Below are 24,095 nucleotides of genomic sequence, written 5' to 3'. Positions count from 1 at the left end.
TGCCCATCGCTGGCCGGAGCTTAAGGTCGGTGCAGATGTACCCTTGGTGCCGAATACGCTGTGTCCGCCGCATGTGGATGTAGTCGATGAAGCCGGTTAGATCAGATCGGAGCGCCCCGCTCCGGAGTTGGCTCGTTGTGCAACGAGAGGATGATCGATTTGCCCGACCTGTCTCTTGGCAGCGGCGGTCACGTGCGAGATTAGCGGCGCTGCCACCTGCACCGCTTCTGTTGGATTTTCTTCACAGGAATTTGAGGGTTGGCGAGTTTATTTGGTGGCTAAAAAAATGATCTAAGAGAATTTCAGAAATTGGTGAATTTATCTAAATTAAGAAATTGATCTAATCTACGGAACCGATATGATCAGTGATCGATCGGGTGCCGCGCCCCCGGGAAGGGAAGATTAATCTCCCCGGGGGCGGCGCGCTGCGGAAGTGGAGGAGGGTCCTAGGATCGGCGTCGTTGGACAAACCGCTCTGATACCATGTGGAAAATATGAAACCCTAGAATCCGGTGTTGTATTGATCTGACCCAGATGTGGGATATATATAGAGTACAATATGAGAAAGACTTGGAGTAGGGGACAAGTCGTACATGGTTTAAACCAATCCTATCTCTAACTCCTAATCTCTAACTTAAACATAATTATACTTCTAACAGGTACAAGCCTGATGGATGGAGCTGGCTAGTTCTTGACGGCCTCTCCTTGTCCTCCATGAGCACCGTTGGAAAGAGAGAGGGGAGCAAGGGAGATCAATCACTGTGCCACACCACGCGATGTCACTGTTGTCTGTTTGGTGTACTCTGCTTTGATCTTTTTCAACATCACAACCACATTGCTCATCGTTGTTCTCTCGTCAGGCGAGTCGCTGCAACAGAACAAACCTAGCTCAAATACCGGCACAAGAAATCCTTTAGCCAAGTCGCAGCTAGAAGAGCAGCCTTGTAGAATCTGGCCATCCACAACACACACAAGCTCCGCAGGAAATGCATGGTGGACCCACTGCCTAAGGGTTAATTCACCCCCAAACATAGCATCAGTGGGACTTTTTTCAGTGAAGACTTCAAGGAGCATGATCCCGTAGCTGAACACGTCGAAACCGTGATGCTTTTCCAAGAGATCCATACTCTACACAAGAAATAAAAAAATTATATATTAGAGCATGCATGTATGGTCAAACTTGGCAACCATTTCACAAGGCCTAGTTGAGTACCTGGTGCCATGTAGCCAACTGTTCCGGGCATGCTTGCAGAAAGTATGGAATTGTCATCACCTAGAAGCAACCTTGCAATGCCGAAGTCTGATACATGTGCGGTCATGTCCTCGTCAAACAACACGTTGCTCGGTTTCAAGTCACAATGCAAAATCACCTCATAGTGCTCATGATGTAGATAGTCCATTGCCATCGACACATCAAGCATGATATTGAGCCTCTCAAGGAATCCCAAGTGCACTGTACGCTGAGACTGGTGTAATAACATCTCTAAACTTCCGTTTGGCATGTATTGAAGCACAAGTGCTTTGAAGTCTAGGTTGGAACATGTATTGAGTATTCGTATCAGGTTATGATGTCGTGCCATGCGAAGCACACGACACTCAACATCAAAGCTTCTTATGGCCTGCTCCAATTGCATGTCAAGCGGGCACTAATAGGCGCCGGTGCGCCGGCCCAAATTTGGGCCGGTCGCACCCTGTACGTCCGATTAAAGCTCTGTTTGCCGTCAGATACAGAACGCTTTTGTCTCCACCATGCTGTTTCTACCCTGCAAATCACGCAAGCACACAAGCGGGCACGAGCGCCATGGACGGGTGGCCTGACCCGCCGGATCTCCGCCGCTAGTCGGACCTCCACTCCTCCCCACCTCTCTCTGCAGCTCCAATTTGCCATCGTTGCACACCCTCCTCATCTCCCGTCGTTCCAGCACCACCCCCTGTCGGATGCAGCTCTGCCAAACATCGGTTCCAGCAACTCGCGCCGGCACCGCCCATCATAGCACGACATCGCCGCCGGCGTCGACCTGCACCACACGATTCCAGCAAAATAACACATCTCAACCCAAAAAAAACTCTGGTGGGTAGTTGCAGCAAAATTAAAAACTGATTCCAGCAAAAACAAAAGGTTTCCAGCAAAACGACTTGAGCAACTTGCAAACCCAGTAAATTGCTTGAAGCAATAAAAATCCTTGATTCCAGCAAAAATTAATACGGTTCCAGCAAAAAATGCGTCACGCCTGACCGTAGCAAATAATCTCAACCAACAAAGAACTTCAGAAATTGCCATTGTAACAAAATCATTTGCCGGTTCCAACAAAAAAAAGACACGGTTCCAGCAAAAAAGATGAATTGAGTTGAGCAGAAGCTGGAACCGGTGATTCAAGAAGAACATGGTTCCAGCAAAAATTGCCTCTGCTTGTAACATCCCCAACCAGTGGTTCCAGCAAAAATCCAGCCGAAGGTTGAAGCTAATTTACAAAAAAAAAATCTGCAGTACTTGGTTAAAGCAGAAAAATTTGCAGGTTCCAGCAAAATTGGAAGACGGTGGTAGCAATTTTTAGACTGATTCCAGGAAAATCAAAACAAGGTGGCAGCAAAAATTAGGATCAGTTCCAGCAAAAAAAGAATATGGTTCCATCCAAAAATGCCCCTGCTTGTAACATCCCCAACCAGTGGTTCCAGCAAAAAATCCAGCTGAAGGTTGAAGCTTTACCAGCAAAAACGGTCGCTGCCAGAGGTGGCATCTACAGCCGTCGCCCGTTGTAGCACTGGGCTGGCCGTTTCCAGCCAAGCACGCAGTTGCGGATCTGCGGCCATAGCCATCGCATCACAAGATTCAGGAGCGTGGGGATGGGGGATGGGGTGGGAGAGGAGGGTAGGAGGGAGATGCACGGCGGAGCAGCAACGACTAGTGCTCCATGGCTAGAGGAGGAGTGGAGGGAGAGAGAGGAGGGAATCAAGCTCGAGAGGCTTCCATGGTGAGAGGATTTGATGAAGAAAGATAGATGCAGACTGAGGATAAGGTGGGAAAAGGTAGCGGTGTGATGGGGAAAGTTAGCGGTGCGGCCGTGCGGGGCCACGAGTCAGCTCACGTGTCGCGAGCGACCGGCCGAAGACTCGGCCGGTGCACCGGGCACAAACATTTACCATGTCAAGAACTTTTATCGCGACAACCAAGCCACTCAGTTGTCCTCTGTAGACTTTTCCAAAGCTTCTGGATCCCAACAAGTTCTCTTCATTGAAATTATTTGTGCCCCGAATGATCTCATGGCAGGAGACTATCTGATGGCCTATTCCATCAATTGAATGGGCATACATTCTGACCTCTTCCTTATTTTTTTGTCTCTTCTTGATCCATATGTATAAGCAGATAGACATACTTCCAAAACTTACCAAGGCTAGTGAGAGTACAAATTTCAGCAAGTGTCTATTACTTGAATGATGTTCTTCAAGACATTGCAAAAATCCTAGGCGTGGGGCACCACATAGCCCAGCATTCCCAATCAAAGATTGCAACGGGAGGTTCGAGAAAACACCTCCCTCCAGTATTTTGCCTTCTAGCCTATTGGATGAGAGATTCAAGGTAGTCAAGTCTGTAAAGTTTGCAAGGAAAATAGGAATGGTACCAGACAGGTTGTTGAAGGAGACGTCTAGTGATGCCAAGCTAGTTAACTTTTGAAGTGTGTCTGGCATCGGGCCTCCGAATGAGTTGTGCAATATATTTAAGTAGGTTAGCATCTTAAGTTGTCCAATTGATTGTGGGATGCTTCCTACGAAGAAATTAGAGGAAAGGTCCATTTGGTATGTTTGTATTAGCCGAGAAACATCCGCTGGCAGTGCACCACAAAAAGAGTTGAAAGATAGGTCGAGTCTGACAAGCTTATCAAGGCTGAATAGGCCTTCAGGTATCACTGAACTTAGCTGGTTATTGGACAAGTCGATTTCCTCTAACGAACTAAGATTGCCAAAACTACTTGGTATAGAGCCAAACAATTTGTTTCTGTGTAGAAACAAACGTTGTAGATTCCCAAGCTTGCCCATTTCTATTGGAATAGCTCCTAACAAGTTATTGTTATAGAGATGAAGCCACTCAAGATTTTCCAGTGTAGCTATGGATTCTGGGATTGACTTGATGAGTAGATTGTTAGAAAGATCTACCCATTCAAGGTTGCTTATGTTTGAAATTGTTGTTGGAAGTCCACCTACTAGCTGGTTATCATTTGCGAGGAACTTGATTAGTTTTGAAGTCAGGTTTCCTACATTGAACATATAAATCAAGCTACACAACCCGCCGTTCTAGCGCCATCGCTGGTTCAAATTCATCCGGCTCGCTCGATATGCCTCGCTGGCCGACGCCAGCGTACTTTCCATCGTCGTGGTAAACATCCGTGCATTCATTTTTCTGTACGCTGTCTACTCAGGCTAGAGCGGCTGACGGCTGGGCCAGCCTCTAGCGCGGGTCCGTCTTGCAGTCACGCCCTGTGTTCGTATTTGTGTCTGGGTGAAAAAAGGCAGCGGTGATCGTCGGTTGCCGGAGCATCCATCATGGGTGGACCGAGTCAAGCCCGAGAAAATATCCACGCCGCCTCCTCTCCTTCCTCTCTCTCTCCCTCTTCGCCTCCTCCTCTCCTTCCTCTCTCCCTCCGCGCCGCCTCCTCTCCTCTTCATGCGCGGCGGCGTCTCGTCATCCCTAGCCCCCGCCGTAGCCTCCCAACCCCCTCCCCTCCTTCCTCATGAACCCTAGCAGAGAAGGAAGGAGAGGAGAGGCGGGAGAAAGGGAGAGGAAAGATGAGAGGGAGGTGTGGCGGCTTACGGGAGATGGTCACCGGCCGGCGTCGGCCTGCGCTGGCGAGGTCGGGCGCGGCCTTGTGGTTGGCGGCGGCTCGATCCATTCCTGAATCGGGAGCTGTGAGGAGCTCGAGGCTCGGGCATGATGCACGGGAGGCTGCACCCCGCCTCCATCTCTACGCGTGCGGCGGCGACCTCGGGAGGAGCTCGAGGCACAGCGGTGGTCCACGTCGCCGCCGTCGGTAGGAGGAGCATGGGTCGCAGAGACGGCCGACTCCATCCGGCTTTCGCGCTGCCGTCCAATCCATCCACCCGAGAGATCAGTCCCCGCGTCCTCGCCTACATCTTTTCTCGCTGTCACGTGCGCTCTCTCCTCCGTCCTCTTACGCACGCCCTCGTGGCCAGATATTTGGTAATTTCTTTTCTGAGAATAAATAGATATTGTGCCCCCATCTGTTTGTTGTTTTGCCCAGCTGAAAGGTGGATCAAATATGAAATACGTGAACGTTCAATAGTGTGAAAAGCAAGCCCTGGTTTTGTTGAAATTCCATTGAATCTCTGTGATACCTAAGTACTAATGCTCATGCTTTGCAATTTTCTCTCCACATCTTTCAGTCATGGGTTCTTGAGGAAAGCAGGTAATGCATTTTGTTTGTGTCAACTATACTGAATCTGCAAAGCCTTTTTTGTCTGCAGAGAAACTCACACTCTGCATTAGTTGCAAAAGCTGCTGATTTTGATCTTAACAATTGCAAGGAAACTATGGAGAAACTTGCACAGTTTGGGCAGCGTCAGCAGGCAGAGTTGCTGTTCAAGTAGCAGCAGATCACCAGCGCGTGGACTAGGAGATCCAGGTCATGGGCCATCCCCATTCAGGTAAGCTTGCCTTTCATTTGTGTTTTTTGTTTGAAGTTTTTTTTAGGGCTTCTTTGATGAATTACTCATATGTGAGGACATTATAGGCCATGCACACATTGAGTGAACAGATTCAGCTTTCTTTTTTTATCCCTTGATAGTTCTCATTGAATCTTCAATTACGAATATCGTTGCAATTAGCAAGCAACCCTGATGGCAGAAGCTAGCTAGATGCCTAGATTGATGTGTTCCGTTATTCTATGCAGATTCTGCACTCCAACTAATTGTTTTTCCGTTGTTAGCTGGATCCTTCATGGTTGGAGTAAAGGAGCAGGGGGACTGGCAATGGGGGAAGGAGCAGCGAGGCCGGGCCGGCGGCGCGGACATGTTGCCTCTTCTTTCGTGGACCATGGATACTTGGTACGTCGCTTTGCTTTCCTTTGTTGGGGATGGTAACGATGTAGTAGTCCACTCCTTACACAACTCGGCCTAAACGCTTCAGTGTGCGGCAGCCGCTGGAGATTTGAGTTTTGTACAGGGAGGCACATCGGAGGGCAGTAGTCGATGTTTTAGCCAATCATGATGTATTGCACATTGCCTTTCGTTTGCCTCTCACTCTTATTCTTGACATGTTGATTTTTCACTGACATGGAGAAGAAGAGAGATTATAGGGCGACATTAACTTCCGTTGTTTTTAATTTGACTATGATTGCAACTTTCAGATTTATCATTTTCTAATACTTGGTGATTTGTATTTTGTAGGTGATGCTGGATGCTTCTACTCTGCAATGCTCATATCCGATGCAATATATTTTTGCTTTATTGAAGGGGACTAACTTGTGCTGGGAGAGATTCCTGAAGGTGATGTCAGATCATTGCTAAATAACAAGGAATCCTTGGCACCTGTGATCCAGTAGTATTTGTCTACGACAGGTATGCATTCTGTCCAGCTAGGCCGAGTGTTCCAGATTTAGTAATGCTAGAGACACAAACAGATTTTGTATACATTTTGATGTTTTAGCTTCCATAGTGAGAGCAAGTTGCAAGACCATATGCGGTCTTATGTTTGCGAGTTTCCTAAATTTATAAGATTCTTGGTCCAATCTGAAGTAGCAGTACAAATGGTTCATTAACTTTTCCACTATGTCTGCTTCTTAGATTTACTACATTCAACTCCTGCATGAATATTTTTTGGTGCCCTCTTTCTGGTGTAGAAGATTGGCAATGCCACAAGATCGAAATATGTTCCATTTATTAATATACGACTCTGCACCAAACTGCTATGGTTGTCAAGTGCATATATAGTGGTATTCTTCTACAAGAACACCCAGTAGGTAAATGATCTTAGATTTTTTTTCCAGCCATCTTCAGCTGCAGTGCTATTCCTGTTTTCTGAAGTCATGGGATGCAAGGCTATGCAATCTCTTAACTGTATATTGCACCCAGTTAGCAAGTAAGTCCTTTCTCTTTCTTCTTTATTTCCTGTTTGCATTCAGAATAATTATGTCTAAGGCATACTAACCTACAGTTTTCTAACGTGTGCTTCTCGAGAATGATCTGCATTCGGAACAAACAATTGGAGGGGGGGACCTGGTTTCAACTGTTGATGAGGCACTGTCCGAGGAGAGACAGTAGATAAATGCAAATGTCCCCCAGCGCCAGAGGAGATCCTTTCTATGGAGAAACACCACATACGTACATAATTTTCTGCCTGGATTCTGGAAACGACCAAGGATAAGCAACTCAAGCGAAAGATTGCTTTGGTCGATCCTGCTGTGTTATTCTTCTCAAACATGCTAAAGAAAGGTTGGTACGATTGGTAGCCAACTAACTTACATAACACGCACACATTACTCTGTTTTTCTAATGAGTGTATGTGGATGCATACAAATAGTTTAGTATATTCTCTATTTCTTTAGTGAGTATATGAGGATGCGTAACAGTTCTATGCTTTTCACGGATATATGTTGAAGCATGGAAAATGTATATGGTGCGTTTCATTTCTGCTCATCCTGATTTAACCAAACCAACCCCATGCATTTGAGGTTGTTGTGCCTGTCAGGTTTGGACATGTCCTTATTTGTACTAAATCACTAAACTAAACTTTATAAATAAAATAGCCTCCCCCTCCTTTCCAACAACTTATTTATTATTAGAGCAAGCAACGACGTGTTATCATGCTCGCTTTCTTGTGAGCAGTACTTGAGTTTAGATTGACATATACTCTTAGGTGTATAGAATCTTTGCCTACCTCTTGCCTATTTGGCATAGATAGATGGTTTGCTTTGGAGAGGGATTAGATAAGGCCTATGAGTCCTAAGTAAGCGTGATAAGCAGCAAGCAGTACACTTCTATTTACTATTAAGCGGCTACTGAATTTCTGATAATGGCGTCACAGGGATGATACAATCAATCCAACTGTTACCCTCGGTGTGATTTTTTGAAGGACTAATCTGAAGATGCTGGCTAGCTTGCACCGCCATCATACAGTCTAGAAGCAAAGGCAAGGATTACAGGGAAAATAAAGGTGCAATGCGCCCAATATATTTTACTTTTTAGCGAAGTTTTGGTGCTTGCGCAAGAAAGTAACACCATTATTATACCTACTGATCCTTCTTCCCAGGCAATTCGCCATCCGAAGAAATGCCAACTAACTCATTTTTGTACTTCCTCTGTTACGGAGGTAAAAATACTACTGCTTTTCGAAAGCTTTTTGTTGTTGCATGTTCCCCTTTCTTAATCTTGTATTTATTCAATCTCACCATTCTATCGTTTTCCTGAAAAATTATACTCACATAGTAATATTTTCCTTATTGGTGATCTTCTGTTTGGCCTTCATTTGGTGTGCATATGGCATGGGATATTATAGGCTTATTTTTATTATTTGTTCATGCACTAATGCATACTCCCTCCTTTCCCAAATATAAGCCTTTTTCTAGAGATTCCAACAAGTGACTACATACAGAGCAAAATGAGTGAATCTACACTCTAAAATATGTCTACATACACCCATGTGTTGTAGTCCATTTGAAATGTCTAAATGACTTATATTTAGAAACGCAGGGAGTAAATCTTTTGGTTATGCTCTTATTATTTAGTCTAGAACTATGCAATGACAACCATCGCTTTAGTCTTCAGGTGAGTGCCATAGACTGAAGAACCCTTGGCATCTTATCTAAATTCTTTAATCCTATATTATGTGTGCCCAGTTAAAGTTAAAGTACCTTATACCAGTACCTTAATTAGCCTCTTCTGACAATTGATTGTTTGAACTGTTATAGTAGGACTCGGACTTTCAAAGTTAGTAGGCATGTGAACATGTTTTTATTTTAGTTTATACAGTTTTGTGTTCTTTTGGCTTCAGGTTGCTCCTGCAGAGAATGTTTGATAGCATAGGAAAAACAAAGGAATTCTACAAAGAGATTTGAGTGGATGGAAATTTTCCTCCAAAATGTAGTACAAATGGATCATATGGAAAAATTCCTAAGGATGCCAATCCTACGAATCAAACGAGCATCACAGAAAAAATTCCTAAGGGTTTAAATCCTCCAAAAATCCTATGCAATTCCTTTGAATCAAAGGAGCCCTTAGTTAGAAGATACTCTTTTAAAGGCGGTCACTCAACTAAGTATCTTATACAATATACCCAGCTGGATGATTGGAGCAGTCTCAGCTGCTAATTAGTGCTCCTGTATTGAATCACTCAGCTCAGTATCAACACTGCCCTCGAGACTTGGCTATTAGCATAGTAGCAACGAGCTCACACACAAAATCTGCAGATTCATCAAACACTGAAGGAGGTTAGTTCTTACCTGAGTGGCAACGGTGGCTGCCGTGCTGGAGCATCCCTTGCCGTGAAAAGTTACCAGCTTCAGGGAGTGCCGGCACAGCCGAAACTGACGCCACCTACGGCAGGGAGCGACGGTGGCAACTGAGGAGTTGGCTCGCCGGTATGAGCAACAGTGGCACCATTTGCCGGTTCCGCAGCTCCAAGCTACAGAGGTAGCTGCCGGGCCACCAAGATGCAGATGGAGCCGCAACGCCTCTGAGCTGCAGCAGGAGCCGCTCTGCCGCCAAGCTGCAGCGTCAGCCGCCGCCAAGATGGAGCCCAAAGTGTCGGCGGCGGCCTCCACCAGGTGCTTTATCACTTCAGTACGAGTAGAATGGGGAAAGGAACGGACAGGTGCTTTATCACTTCAGTACGAGTAGAATGGGGAAAGGAACGGACGAAGATGGTGAACTGGTGGATGGAACAAGACAAACAGTCAACCACGTGCTGACCTCCGACGTTACATGTGTGACGCGTGTGTATAGGTGTCCAGAGTGTGGTTCTTTTGTCCCAATGGCACAGTTGTAATTTTATTTTTCTTGCTAATTTGTACTGCATGTACTGATATGATCTGTACTGTTTCATGCAGTCTATTCCTGCTTATTTTGACTTCCTTTTATCCTGTATCATATTATAATAAGATATAAGTATCTATTAAGTTAATTTTAAATTAGTGGCGTGCTGTCGCTTTTTGCGCCATGGGCGCAACGAGTCATCTAGTTGTCAGAAAGGGCACCCGTGAAAGAATTACCCCCTATGTCAAGCGATCTGAGGCTTCTGCAATTGGAAAGAGGGGACAAGATATCCATAATATCCCCCTCTAGGTCGTTATTTTGCAGGCCAAACACTTCCAAAGATGCAATCTTCCCTAGTGCTGACGGTATCGAGCCAGATATTTTATTAATGTAAAAATTTAGGTAAGACAACTCGGATAAATTCCCAAGGGAATCTTGAATTGTACCGGTAAGTTGATTGGCTCCAAGATTTATATAGGAGAGTTTTTGCATTATTTCTAATTCTGGGGGAATGTGTCCTGTGAGGTTGCAAGAAGAGAGGTCCAGCACGGTAAGACTTGTGAGATTGCTAAGAGCTGTTGGGATGGAGCCAACAAGGTTGTTTTCACCCAAGGAAAGATATTTGAGGTATTGCAATTCAGCTATCCATAATGGAACAACATCCGCAAAAGAATTTATAGCCAAATTCAATTCTTCTAGGTATTGACATGATGCGATCCCGGATGGAATCCGGCCACTAAATTTGTTTCCATAGAGGTCAAAAGTTTGCAACATTGGGAGGCTAAAACTTTCATTGTTCGGAATCGGTCCGAAAAGGTTGTTATATGCCAATGAAATGTATAGCAACTTGGACATGTTACATATGGATTGTGAAATGGGACCTGATAGACTGTTGTTTCCAAGGTCTATGTCTCCAACAACGGTGTGTTATTGAACAAATAAGGTGGTATTTGGCCGCATAAGTCATTTCCAGTCAGAATGAATTTTCTAAGGTTGTCAAGACGTACAAGCATGTCACCAGGGATTTGGCCCGTTAGCCTGTTGTTATATAAGAACATGTGTTTCAAGGAGGAGGTGTTGTTGAATAGGTTGGATGGTATTGGGCCACTCAAGTCATTTCCGGCCAAAGAAATCAGTTCAAGTTTCTGCATACTAATGAACAGGTCAGGAGGGATTTGGCCGGTGAGTTGGTTAAAACCTATATTAAGGAACTCGAGACTCGTGAGGTTTCCTATGCTAGTAGGAATGCCATTTGACAAGCTATTTTCTCTAAGATGAAGATACCTTAGTCGATGTAACCTGCCAAGTCCCGGAGGGATGGAACCCGTGAGGTTAGCATAGGTGATATTGAGAACGGAGAGGAAAGAAAGGTTACCGAGCTGAGGGACCAAAGATCCAAGGAGGGGCGTTTCTGACAGTGATAGAGCCGTGACGCGCTGCCGGCGGCGGCTGCATGAGACGCCGATCCAGTGGCAGAAGGACCTGCCGATTGTCCAGTTTCCAGCCAGGATGCCGAGAGGATCCGTGAGCTGGGCTTTGAAAGCCAGCAGCGCAGCGAGGTCCGTCTCGCTGCCATTGGGCGCCAGACTTGAAGAAGAAGAAGATGAAAAAGTAGGGATGGCCAAAGGTAAGAGCAGCAGTATAATGATGGGAATAATGCAGGCAAATGATGGTGTAGCGGCCATGGATTGAGTTGCGTCTTGCTGTTTATCTTAATCTGTGCTATAGCCTATAGGGAGTGAGAGTGCCTGGATTTATATTGGTTTTCTGCAGTCACAATTTCTCTGTTCGTTGGCGCTTTCTTCATTTCGGTGGCAGCTGACTCGCTTGACGGCTTCCGCACGGCAGTGGATGCTTCCTATACCCAAAAAAGGGAGATGACGCTGATGCTCAAGTGGTGCTCGCAGTTCCTATCAGTCAACATATGCGGAAAATGTAGTAGTCAGGATGCTCAAGTGGTGCTGGCACTTGGCTAGTTTCGAGAAACGCTTGTGGAAAAAGCATGGAAATTGTACGTCGCGGAAAGACATGGAATTCTCTTCTTAAAAACATCACGTAAAACAAGACTTGGAAAGTTTTTTTTTTTGAACACATACACTCACCCTATGAACGCACACATGCATACCCTACCCCTATGAGCATCTTCGAAAGACTGGGCCGGCATATTATCTTAAGATTTACGAATTCACCGTAGGTGCCTCGTTGTCGACGGGAACGTCTCCTCCCACTGAATGTGCATCGCCGAAAATCCTGAAATAAATCCAGAAATAAATGCGAGCACCAGGATTTGAACGCTGCTGGGCTGGGGATACCACAGTCCCTCTAACCATCCAACCACAACTTGGTTCGCATAAGACTTGGAAAGTTGACGGGCCAGCAATTGTACAACTTGGAGCGAGGAAAGACATGGAATTCTCTTCTTAAAAAAATCACGTAAATCATTGGTGAGCTAGCTGGTACCGGTCCGAGCGAGGAATTTTCGACGTAGGCAATATGTTAATATCAATCCCATGAATAAATTGCACAAAACCATTACAATTGGGATCTTAATTCAGAAAACCGCCATCATTCTTTTTTTCTTTCTTTCAAAAAACCACCGGTATTGTATTGACAATTTGTAGAAAACACTGATCTATCCGATTAGAGCGTTTAAACTGACAGCTAGGTCCCACTGTAAGTGATGATGTGGCAAAAAAATATCAGCGACGTTTGTGTAGTCTGTTAAAGTGGATTGGGCCCCACTTGTCAAGGTCTCTTCCTCCTCCTACACATATTTTTTTCTGACTTACATGCTTGCGGTAGCAGCGCCCTCACGGCGGCTAAACCGAACGGGCGCCGGCGAGCTGCGCGTGCGCCCAGCACCTCAAGGCCGTGCGTGAGCCCGACCAGCTGGTCCACTGTTGCACACGTCCACAAGGAGGCAGACCTGCCGGCGTGCAGGGGCTGGTCGTCCCAAGTCTGCGGGAGGAAGCCACGACACCGAGGAAGGCCATCAGAGTGCCGGGGATGCTCGGATACGAGGCCACGGAACTCGCCGAAGGCCGCCAGAGCATGGCATGGCGGGGGAGGGCGTTCAAGATCACAGAGCTCGAAGGGGGCATGTCTAGAGGATCAGAACTCAGAAGTGACGTCTCATAGCGTACCAGGCCAACGAAAGTTGTTCGGGAGCGGTGGAGCGGCGGATTTGAAGGAGACACGACGGCGGCCGAACCGGAGGAAGACGATGTACTCGACACGGTCGGGCCTCCTCCGTTCTATTCGGTCGGCAGTTCGAACAAGCGACTCGAGGCGAGATTTTAGGGCAATGAGGCGGGTCTTTTTGAGGTCGTTGGTCATGGCGGATGATGACTCGTGGCCATGGCAGTGCTCCATGCCCGAGCTTGAGCGAGGGCGGAGGATAGGGATTAAGAGTGAGATGGCGCTGGGAGGGAGAAGAGCCTGGGATTTGGAGGCGAGTAGCTAGGGTTCTCTGGGATCTAAGGGGCAAGGGGAGGAAGACGGGCGCGATGGGTGCATCGGCGTAGGCGGGGCGTGCGTAGATGGCTGCGACACACCAGATCAGGCCGTCCACCGGCGGCGGGAAGGCACGCAGGGAGGGGAGGCAACAAAAAGTGTGGAGGCACGCGGGGAGGGGCGGCGCCCGGCGGGGAGCACGTCCTGAAACCGGAGGATGAAGAAGGGATGTGAGAAATAGGAGGATGATAGGTGGGCCCTCTGTCAGTTCTAACACTTCAGTCAACACACCGTTTGTTTTTATTGCCACGTCATCGCTTACAGTGGGACCCAACAATCAGTTTCAGCGTCAAACACGCGTCAAACACTCTAATCCGAGCCTCTAGTCTTTTCTGCAAACTGTCAGTACAATACCGGTGGTTTTTTGAAAAAACAAAGCAAATGATGACGGTTTTATGAATTAGGGTCCCTGATTATGATGGCTTTTTGCAATTTACTTCAAAACCATACCCAATATATCCAGACTGTGCAACGATGCTATGTTGACACCAGTTGAAACATTGAGGATACACACAATAAATCATCTTCTAAAATGCAGACAATAAAAATAAAAATCAACCTAGTCGAAGCCTTGTGGATACACACTAAGAAAAACAAAGAGGTTCGACGCCACCAACACAACAACACTGGCAGCAACACCACCGACTACTGGAAAATTCGTCGTTACCGAGTTCTTTGCTCTTTGCCGAGTATTGGAACACATGATCACGGTAATAGGTATGTAAGCCGAGAGTGGCTCTCGGCAGAGAGCCAGAGAGCAGCACACGGCACATGCTCGTGGTTGCTGAGTGTCTACTACAAATGGCCCGGCAAACAAATAAGACTCGGTTTATGTGATGTATGCCGAGATCGTTTTCTACTGCACTTGACAAACAAGTGCCAGGTGGCACGGCCGTTTGCACCTGACGGCTGTGTCACGTACACTTCTCTAAGCCGAGACTCGCTGTCAAATACTTGGCAAACTATTTATGAAAATACTTTTTTCCTCACCGTGTGTTTTCCGAGCTCCTGCGGCCAAGCACTCCGCAAGGTATTTAAGTAAACTAGACGATTCCCCGCGCGTTGCTGCGGGAAATGTTGCCTAAAATTACTGTTTTACTCCGCAAATTGCCTCTGTTAAAACGATTATCAAAGCAATGAATAAATGGTTGTTATTTGACAGCATTACTTAAGAATGATACATGAGGTACATGCGTAAGTAAGATCGACCATCCTACTTGTATCGTGCAATGTTTGGACAACAAACACAATTACAATAGAGGATTATATGGTCATTTACATGTGGAACCAACTGATATAAAGCTCCAATATATAGGCTCCGAGCTCCGCTTCTCCTGTAATGGAAGAAAACTTCCAAGCTACAACTAACACATCACCTCTTGACTATGTGTAATCTCCATCAAAACTCACATGTACACTTACTTTGATCCATCCCACAACATGAGGTAAACAAATGTCATTAGCCGGAGGTAAACAAATGTCATTAGTCTGATAGAATGATAAGTCCTCACCTTCTAAATATGTCTATACTTATTAGTTATATCTCAGAGGTTATATCAGAAAGCACCCTCTTGTGACTAATATTATTGATTAGATAAAATAATTCTGTAGAAAAATTAAGAAACTAACCCACCGATCGGTGCATTACCTTTACAAATGGCATCAAAAGGTGGTGCCAAGCTAAAACAGTTGCAGAAATAGGGATATAAGAAAGTATAATTGGATACCGTGTATATAGGTGTGGTAGTAAAAAAAATATTTACCTTGCTTCATTCTCCTCATAGTAGACAACACTGAGGAGTGTCCATAGCGGTATGCATACATGTTTAAGTAATTCCAAATATTAACACGTAAAAATCCCTGAAAGGAAACTTAAAATCAAGACAAAAGCAACATATAATACCAAGATACTTGTATTTTCCAGAAAAAATACATTATCTCGCACTAGAATTAATTGATATAATAAAATGTGATGAACGACAAAGAAGAATATGGATGGCATGTCCTCAAAGCAAACATCTGCACTTTCACAAAGTAATTACATTGGGCATCTTCAGTAATAGAAGAAATATAGGAATATACTGCCAAATATGATCCTAAAAAAGAAATGGAACAACATGAATTGCACCGAGTGGATAATAGCATTGTCTTCCCTAATGGTTCAGTAATAGGGTTGGTGAAATCTAGGGTTTTGCACAAACACAATGTAACAGGGAAAATTAGATCAATCTATTTACCTTAACTGATTATTTTGGCATCTCAGGTGTATACCTAAATGGTCTTCATGCACTCGTATCTCTGTGATATTCTGAGAAGATAGTAACACCGGGAACTCTTCAGTGTGGCTAAGTAAATAGAATGGGCAAAAGTAGCATGTGAATGTTCAACAAAGTTAAATCCTTGTCTTAGAGTAAATAGAGACTACGGTGTTCATAATTTCTGTCGCTCCAAAAAAAGTTCAGAATTTCTAGAACACTATTTCAGTTTTAGTGATCTGCCATTGACTAAGCGAAAGAATCTCCAGAATAATCAATTTGCGCATCCATAGTATATACTCTTTTACCTAAAATGTACATGGAACGCTTACACAGAAGAAAGTATGGAGGAACTATTTTGGAATTTCAACGAAAAAAGAAGCGAGACATCATGATTTGCAGTAAAACATGTATGTAACTAAACTTAGAAACATTAAATTTGCATGTACCTTCAGATTGTACCGTGTGTGGGAAGTAATAATCTTCAGTAAGAAAATAAAAAGTAGAAAAACGTTCAGAGTTAGACTCCACCATCACTCTGAAATTGGTTGAGTTTTCTGTTTACCAGCTAGCATGCGATGCTTATAATCAGTCCACTATTAGGAGCATGAAAGAAGAAACTGACTTCCGTATGTTGTTTGGAAAGTAGCGAGAGAATTTGTGATGCCCCGAGTCTACACCAAGATATTTAACAAAAAATTGATTAAGAGAGGCTACTTAGAGGTGGTGGCACATAGAGCTAAAATCAAAGGGACAAATTGCTTCTTGCTAGCGTAAGACTTGAATAATTGATATGTGCTCATGCATAAATTCCATTGGACCAATTTAGTGCCTACATTACCTTAAATCCTTGATGACACCAAGAGAGGATGTAAATTCTGGAAAACACCGATTTTATTCTCCAAAAATCAATAGTTACATCACCCTAAAAATTAGTAACAAACAGGGGGGAGGCAGCGATACTGTGCACGAAGTCGTAGCGGCAGCAGCTCGGACCCAACTTAGCCGAGATGAAACCCCCGCCAGTATGAGAGGAACGTGTGCGCGACTATCCTCCACTGATCTTGCCTCGTAGAGCCACTCATGCGCCAAGCCGCCGGCTGATTCGTCTAGTGCCTTGCCGCAGCCGGTGAGGGTTTCTTCTTTGGCGCCGGTGTTAGCGGTTACCATGGTGGATGCACCTGTTGCGAGTCGAGCTGTAGCGACAAATCTGTTTGGTTGATTATCACCAAACGAATCAGCAAAGACACCAATTGCTAATGGAGATAGGATGGAAGGTTCACCTGCTTAATTTTTGAACTCACGAGGACAAAAAAAAGGTCCAAATCAGGCTCCTCTCACCTTCCACACGGGCAATCTGTGAAGATGGCACCACCGACGACTTCTCTAGGCAGAGCTAGGCCGCTCTCCCAAGATCTGAACTTCTCCGCAATGGTAGGCCGACGGAGGCGCAGGGGGCGGCAGAAGAACGTGAGAGCAGAGGTGCGATGCACAGTGAGGTAGCAAACGGCTTTAGCAGATAAAGAGAGAGATCGGGACGGGGGATTGGGAGAGGCGTGGAGACAGGAAACAGATATGGTGAACTCATCAAATCCCCAATGGACACATCTGCCCCATGGTGCGTTTTTATGGTTCGCGAGTAAAAACAGAAGGAAACTGCTAGAATATCCGTCTCTTGGTTACGGAGAAGCTGAAAAGAAACGATCGTTTGAGTGACCAGGGCATGGATAATAAGTACTGTTTGTACATTACGTATTTCCTTTTTGCAGATTTGGTGTGAAGTGAATTGCATAGGTGGATAGTTTGTTTTTTTGGAAACTGAACGCTGATGTGGCACCACGCTGACTTGGACAGTGCGCATGTAGAGAGAATAGCTTGTAGTGGGGATCAACTTCTTAAGAATGTATGATTATGTTTCTCCTATGGCATAATTGTTTGGCGAGATCGCTGCCACACTACTTGGCATGCTATAATCAGATCATTCCACGTTTCCCGAGTACCTTAGTTCTCAGAAAAAAGCTGGCAGTGGCAGCGTAGCTCAGGCACCACCTTTGCCAAGCTCCGCACTCGAGAAAGGCATGCATCGCCCAGCGCAGAACTCGGCAGAAGGTAACGAAACAGTACAGAACTATCTGTTCTGTCCTAAGTTCCTGCAATTGACATACCACACATATATGTTTTTTGACATGATTTCACACCACATATATCACACAACACATATATCACATCATTATAGCTCAAAGTGACATCACATATGAATTAAACTCATATATATCAACAAGTTCACAACATAGCTCATGACAAGTTCAAATCATAGTTCCACTACATAATCCATCAATGAACACAAACCATAAGAACCAACGAGTTCGCAAGTTCACTACATAGGAGGAGGACGAGGGTCGACACATCACTCCAATCCTGAAGGAGGAGTGGGAGGAGGAGACGGAGGGTTTCCACTCATCATCATCGCCCACATTGCATGTAAGCCCTTCGGACGCTGAGGTTCGACACTTCAGCGTTGTTCCAAGTTGGTCAATCGGTTAATATGGATAGGCGTCGATATTGGAAAGTACTAACCACTAAGTCTATCATGATATTCTCCCTTTCTGCCTTTTCGTCCTTCATCCGTTCCTCCTCTTTGGCCACCTGTCTCTATCTAGCCGCCACTTCAGCCGGTTGCTACGCCTCCTCTTCGGCCGCGTCTCTTGCACATGCGGCCTCGGATGCCTGCAGCGCGACCTGTAATACACGAAGTTCATTCACATATAGATTGCGACGCCAAGAATGAAAAGACAATTGCATATAAGAAATTTAAAAAACTTGAGCTTTGAAATCTCAACAGACTGAGTCGTCGGGCGACTCCTTATGGAGGGTCTTTAGCTTGTGCTTTCCGCCCGCTTCTGAGATAGCTTGGGATGCACGGACGTGGAGATCGCGTCGTCGCCGATCAAGTGGCGGACACTCCTATTCCCTGGGCCTGCCCTCATGACCACCATGGGATCGAGGTCCTGCGACGCAGGATCAGACTCCTCCTCGTACGCCTCCTTGAAATGGGTTTCGTAAAAACATATCTTTCTGAGGCCGACGTGCTGCAGAACTCCACCCCATCTTTGCCTCTATGCCCATGTTACCAAGCCTACATGATGTTGATGTTGGCCTCAGACTGTTTTCTCACCTACAAAAGAAAGACGGTCGTGATTAGTAAAACCCAGATGAACCTATAGACAAAAATAACCTTGGGGTTACACATACCATTCTTTCATGGTATGCTATAAGGTTGACTCAATATATCATGCGCCCATGCATTCAGAGGTTCCATCAATCACAAGAAAATTTCAAAGTAAAAGATTCCACAAAATGTTAAAATCTTCATGTGATATCTTCGCAGAGGAGTTGCGCTAACCAATGACAACCTCACCCGTCGCAATTGGCAAGGAAGTAAGAAGCGTAGTTTTTGTACTTACAATGAGACAATCAAATACCTCCTTTTCTAATGCAACTTTGCATATTTTACGTGGCCAGTCATCCAAATAGCATTCAATGTATATTTGCCCACAAGTGTTGGCAATATTTGTGGTTACTAGTTGGACGGTATTCCAAATAGATTCAGAACGCTAATAGGGTAAGAGTGTATGCCTTATTATGGTTGCTTCGGCCATGTAGAATGGTTTGTTTTTAATGGCAAAACTCTTCTCCTTTACAAGTTATTTTTTGATGTACGCGGTTCGTATGTGGTCTGTATTACACCAAACGAAGTACCAACCATCAAGGTATCATAATCGTGATTTTATTGTACAATTTCACGATTTTACGATCCCAACTAACTTTTTGATTCTACGGTTTTGATTAGTAGAATCTACATTTTCATGAGTCATATAGTTAAGATTTTGTGTGTTTGCGATCCTCCAGTGAAGCTCCGATCCGATTTGAAATCACGATTCTGACAACCTCGCCAACTGCTATTCAAAGCGGTGTGCACGTGGTTGGAGCGGGTGGTCTGGGAGGTTTTTACCCAACATTAATCTCCTAATTGGTCACTTCCTTCGATATAGACATAGTGTCCGTCCTATGACTCAATTGTTGCCTATACGTGTATTTATTTTGTAAGACTTTAGGTGTCTGTTGTGTGCATCTTATAGTTATTCAAAGGCTGGGTATCCACTATATTTTGAGTTACTAAAAACATTCTTTACCTAAAAATGTACTCCCTCCGTCTAAATAAATTTGTCATCAAAATAGACAAAAAGAGGTATATCTAAAACTAAAATACATCTATATACATCCCTTTTATCCATTTTGATGACAAATATTTCCAGACAGAGAGAATATCTCCGTGTCCTGCAATAATTGAGTCGGAATGTGATGCCCTTGGACCCGGCACCTTCGTTGCCGCGTCCACAACGATCAGCTGAGGGATGGATGCCGAATGGGACCTATATACGGCGACTTCGAGTTCGTCGGCACTTTCTCACAAATCAATCAACCACGAAGCAATCTGGAAGGCTCGTACCGAGTAAAAATGCAGTCTTTTCCTACGATTGTTGGTCAGGCTCAGGCGTCTCATCTTCAGTTAACCGCCCCTACCGATCATATCGGAATTCATCCGAAGACTACCAGTCTGTAAGTTGTGTAAACCTGTTGTAATATGGTCGTGGTAAAACCTGGAAGGTGCCCATGTGTTGGTGCACTGTGGGTGAGTGGAGTGATGGTGAACTGCATCTGTTGCAACCATCAGTTCACGTAGTGGGTGTACTGAGTGTGTACCCAAGTACTGTAGCAGAGTGTGGGCTGTGTGCGTGCACTGGTATGGCTACAGTGGTGTTGGTTTCTGTAACTGGACATCAAAAGAGCAGAGCCGGAGTGTGTCGCTGGTTCAGTGAATGGAAAAGGGCATTCGTTGCCTGGAAAACCAACCTGTGTGTGTGCTGCTCCGCTCCTCCTCTGTTTTTGCTTGTGTCCATTTGCTCGAACAGCTTGCGTGCGTGTGTGTATCCATCCAGAACTAGGCGAGAGAGAGAGGCTCTTGCCAACACAGTCATACGGCCGTCGGCTGCAGTAAGTTCTCTCCCAACGCACGTTCAAAATTGGCGTGTGGTGCTCCGCGCGAGACTCTGCATGCGACCGCGACAGCAGCCTCAACTGGACTGCCTTCGGTTCTTGGAACCTGGTGTGGAAGGAACAACAGGATTTTCAGCTGTGCATGTATACACGGTGCAATCGGCGATCAATAAGCTACCGAGGATACACGGTACTCTTATCAGAAAAGGAGGAATATTCTCGGCCTCTGCATCAAGTGATGTAAATATCATATATTAATAATTACAAACGATGCCAAATAGATGGGTTTACAGATACAAAAAAAAACTTGAGGTCAGCATGTCTGCATGGTCCCAAATCATATCATCAAATCTACGACCACATATTAGCCAACAAAGGACGCAATACTCCAAGACAACGTCTTCAAAATGAAATCCCCGCTCGTGCCCCTATGTTGCGCCTTCAGTCAGATGTCAGACTAAGGGCTATAAATTTGAAGCAGATCTTCAAACCAACACCTTCAACAAATTAATGACATATGGACGTTCAAAGTTGCCTGATCAAGTCTTAGGCAAGATTTTGAGTTTTCACCCAGAAAAAATGCAACCGTGATGTCTATCAACATAGTCCTCACCCACCATTCTACCTGTTTGCTTACACAGAAATAGCCAGCCAAAGGAGAAATCACCGGAAGGGAAGGCTCACCACTTTTCTACTACTTAGGGGCCTGATGCTGATGCTGATGCAGAATAAAGGAACTTCAGTAAAATGTTCTTATTGTGTAGATGCATTGAGAGGGAAAGGCTACTAGTACTACTATGCATGCATACCCCAACCTGCTACTGTTTGCAGAATCTTGTATTTCTATTCCTACACTTCTCGAAATAGGCTTTTGTCCAGATTTATAAATAAAGGCACCATCACATCCATATAACAAGTTCAAATGCAATGAAAAAAAATAGTCTGTTGGGGCATGAACACAAACACGCAAAAAGAAAAATAAGAGAAATAAAGAAAAACAACCACAAAATGGCCAAAAACTCACGCGCCTGCTCCGAGGACAGTCAGCGAGCGGCAGCATACATCACCTTCATCATAAGTCCCAGACGCTCGCGGTCGCGCTGCATATACAACGGGTGCCATTGGCATATATTAATAGCTTTCTATGTTTCTGATTGCCATATATTTTGTAAGCGGTAAATACACCAGTGGTGCTTGAAATTGTCACAGATGTTCAGTTTAGTGCCTGAAGTTTAAAAATACCTCGAACTGGTTCTAAAACTTGGCACGAAACATCCGTATATGTAAAGTGCGCAGACGTGGCACCGTATATGGCTGACATGGCATGGGGCCCACTTCTAACAACAAAACAGGGTTATTTCAAAACTCTATGTCCCTATGACTAGTGGGCCCCGCCTGTCAGAGGAATTAAAATGTACAGGGCGTGTTGGCCACCACGATATGTCAGTTTTGTTGCCAACAATTTTTTTTGAGGGGTTGTTGCCAACAATAACTCTTCAGGCTTTTTTTTTTTTGAGACAATCTCGCCAAGCTTTATTCAGCATCCAAAATGTTTACATGTAAAAATGCAACTCTCCCGGTTGGCCCAACCAAACATGGCGTCCAAATCCGAGATTTAAAGCACACTTAGCGAGATTGTGAGTCTCGAAATTCGAGCTCCTAAACTCATGAACTATGTTACAAGAATTGAAAAGGCTAGAATGATCTATAATTTCATGAACAATAGCTCCATACTCCGACATCGTATTCTTCCCAATATCATTAACCACTGTCCTGCAATCTGATGCTATATGAATTCTGTTGACATATAAGTCTTTAGCCAGGGCTTGCCCTTCTCTAATCGCCATTGCCTCCAAAGTAGCTGCCACTGTAATACTTTGACTTTGATAACTGAAGATCCCAGAAACTTCCCTTCCTGATCACGGCACGCAGCTGCCGCCGCACCTTAGGATCCCTCACTACGGCCGCATCCGTATTTATTTTCACGAAGCCCTCCGGTGGTCTCAGCCACACCGCCGGTCGTGCCTCGATTTTCCTTGACTGCTTTGTTGTATCCTTTTGAGGGGTTGTTGCCAACAATAACTCTTCAGGCTTATATGAGTATGAATATGGTTGTGGTTTCTTTAAAAAATAAAAGTATGCAAACAATAATCATAATTAGTGCTAAAAATGTAAATAAAAATCATAATAATAAATTTATATTAGAATATTCATGTGCTATTAATAATTACCTCGTGGTCAACAAATATCCGTGTGCACATATTATTTGAAAAAAAAAATCATAATCAAGGCTCCATGCCACGCTGTCAGCTATGAATATTTGTGGTACATAAATAATAACTTCATGATACACAAATATTTGTGTGCACACAAAACAAATATTTTCCAGTAACTTTATGCAATATTCAACTATATTGATAAAATATTTTTTCACCAAATATTATGAATATTCATTGGTGTATAATTTCACTCGTGGCTTATATTCATATGTTTAGATATTCTAAATATAATACACAAGTAAATATTCAAATAGAAAAAATTAAATTGAAAAATTGATTTAGTTCTACAAACATTTTTTAAGAAGATAATTATGAATTATAAAATCATGTTTATAATTCACATATACCTTTTCAAATTGTATGATGTTTTAAAATAATACGTGAATATTTTGAAAACTACATGAACACTTTTTAAAAGTTGCTTATTTTAGTTTTACGCAAGCCTCTATAACACATGAATAGTTGGCCTTTATTTGTACTATTGCCATTATAGTTACGGACCTTTTCATTTTTCTGAGAAAAATAAAAGGTGCTAAATGGGCCACACAGACAGCAGCCCTTTTAAGAACCACAACCGTTTCAATTTGCAGTACATTAAGATTTAGGACCTCCAGTTGACAAAAATAGCTTGTTTGCGTGGTGGCTATGACATTCTACATTTTACCCTGAATTGCCGGTCCGAATCTGATTAGGCGTAGTTGTTAATTTTAATTTTTGATAGGCTGGACCCGTTAGTCATAAACATATACGGATGGGATTGGAACCGAATTTGCACATTCCCATCAAGTTTTGAAACGAATTTGGCATATTTTTCAAGTTCAGACACTAAACTGAACATCCATGGCAAGTTCAAGCACCACTGATGCATTTACCTCATTTTGTAACTATGTTCTGTAATAGAGCCTTGCAGCTTTTCTCACGCAAAGGAAACCAAAAATAAACAGGAATGAGATGAGGGAATGCCATAATAGAATGGGCAAAAATGCTCCTGCTAACCATTAAAAGAAAT

At 44.3% G+C, this 24,095-nt stretch overlaps 1 pseudogene across 1 annotated transcript; it reads right to left on the bottom strand.

Moving 5' to 3' along the window:
* Positions 1-447: 447 nt before the first annotated feature.
* LOC147963411 (uncharacterized) lies at positions 448-11,752 on the bottom strand (annotated as a pseudogene). Its single transcript, XR_015608465.1, has 5 exons — positions 10,907-11,752; positions 10,185-10,325; positions 3,145-4,253; positions 1,214-1,634; positions 448-1,128 (listed from the first exon to the last, which is right to left on the bottom strand). The product of XR_015608465.1 is annotated as an uncharacterized LOC147963411 (transcript).
* Between the last annotated feature and the right edge of the window lie 12,343 nt (positions 11,753-24,095).

The sequence above is a fragment of the Triticum urartu genome, chromosome 6A (assembly GCF_056163025.1).
Source record: "Triticum urartu cultivar PI428250 chromosome 6A, HENAU_Tu73, whole genome shotgun sequence".
In the NCBI taxonomy this organism is placed as follows: domain Eukaryota; kingdom Viridiplantae; phylum Streptophyta; class Magnoliopsida; order Poales; family Poaceae; genus Triticum; species Triticum urartu.
This window is presented reverse-complemented; position numbering and strand designations above follow the sequence as displayed.